The 1601-nt window shown below is 42.3% G+C and overlaps 1 protein-coding gene across 4 annotated transcripts in view; it reads right to left on the bottom strand.

Moving 5' to 3' along the window:
• CCDC125 (coiled-coil domain containing 125) overlaps positions 1 to 1601 on the bottom strand; it is a 30979-nt gene that overhangs the window by 1633 nt on the left and 27745 nt on the right. The window lies entirely within an intron of this gene.

The following is a 1601-nucleotide window of genomic DNA, read 5'->3' on the forward strand; positions in this document are numbered from 1 at the left end:
GGGGGGGGGGGGGGCAGGAGACAGAGGAGGGTAGCCTTGTCCACGATGAGTGGCAGTGGCTGGTGCTAGGCACCAGGCAAAAGCAGGACCTGGCAGCAGGAGCATTTGCCACTTCTGGGGCCCTTCTGGCTATGACTGCCTGGAGGCTGCACTGGCACTGCCCTGCAGCCTCTCCCCACTGCCGCCACCCCATGCCAGCTATATAGAGATATCTGGGGAGCTGTTACAGGGAGGTGCTAACCTGGCCTGCAACTGCTCCCCAAAACTTTATATGGGCCATGGGCCCAAATAATTGCCCACCCCTGCTTCGGGTCTTGTAAAAACAGCAAAAAAATACTACGGGATTAAGGATATTAAACAATAGTTAGGTCAAAAGTTCAGTGATGATTAATTAAAATAAGTGCAAGCAATACTGAATGGGGGTATAGGTTGTAGCCATGTTGTCCAAGGACACAGGCAGGCAAGGTTCTGAATTGAATAGCCACAAACACTGAATTACATTAAATATGTGATAAATGTCCAACTCTAAAAATACCAAAGGCCACACCTAGTACATAAAGTTTTTTAAATTCACCATTCTTTCTATATTTGTTGAAGTAGCCCAAGAACATGCAACTATGTGAAACCCACCCCCCGTTTAGCAGCTACTGGTATTTTTATGAAAAAAATTAATCTGATGCCATTACATTTTGAATTTTTGTCCACGACAATACACCAGTACTTCCTACATGGGTGGGGTGGGGGGCGGTGTTCGCGTTCACATAGATGTTCTTGAACTACTTCAACAAATACAGAAAGGATGGTGAGTTCTATATCCTATACAGGTTTCCCTCACCAGCCGCTGGGGTTAGGTTCCTGAATGTTCCTGTGGCTGGCAAGACAAAAGGCTTATGGGAAAAATGGCAGGCGGCAGGCTGATGTGCAGCCACAGAACACTGTGGTTACTCAAAACTGTATATCACAGTAGCCAAAAGGGTATATAGAATATTAAGCATAGATATGCATATCCATGGTTGGCAAAACTGTGGCTGATCAGGGAAACCTGTAAACAAACACAGCAAACTTCAAAGTATAGCATTAGTGATGATAAAAAGAACTGAAAACAAAGTTCTATTTCCAGCTCTGGCATGAATTTGTGACCCGAGACAAAGCATTTAAATATTCTATGCCTTGCTTTTCCTCTCTATGCAATAAATATATTGATACTCGCCCCATTTGAAGAGTTCTTTGAGATCTAAGTATGATCTTGCTAAGTATTATCGTTACAAATGTTCTCTAAATATATGTAAGTTTATTTTATATTACACAATATTTCCAGGAACTTCAGCACAAATATCTGGGCTTAATTCAATCTTTTTTATCCTACATATTTATCATCCAGTCATAATACTTACATAATATAATGTGATGCAGATCACTTCTAAGACAAAAAACACTGTTGATAGCAACTAAAATGGTCAGATTAAACATTAAACTAGGCTCATTGGGGGAGGGAAAGGAAGAGGACCAAGGGAGCCACAGAACACCGAATGAAGAGACACCCACAAGAACAGCCCAGCCAAGACAGGTGACAAGCACTTACTTTTCAGCATGTGCATAAA

This window comes from Gavialis gangeticus, unplaced genomic scaffold (assembly GCF_001723915.1).
Source record: "Gavialis gangeticus isolate Ggan-Ray unplaced genomic scaffold, GavGan_comp1, whole genome shotgun sequence".
Lineage (NCBI taxonomy): Eukaryota > Metazoa > Chordata > Crocodylia > Gavialidae > Gavialis > Gavialis gangeticus.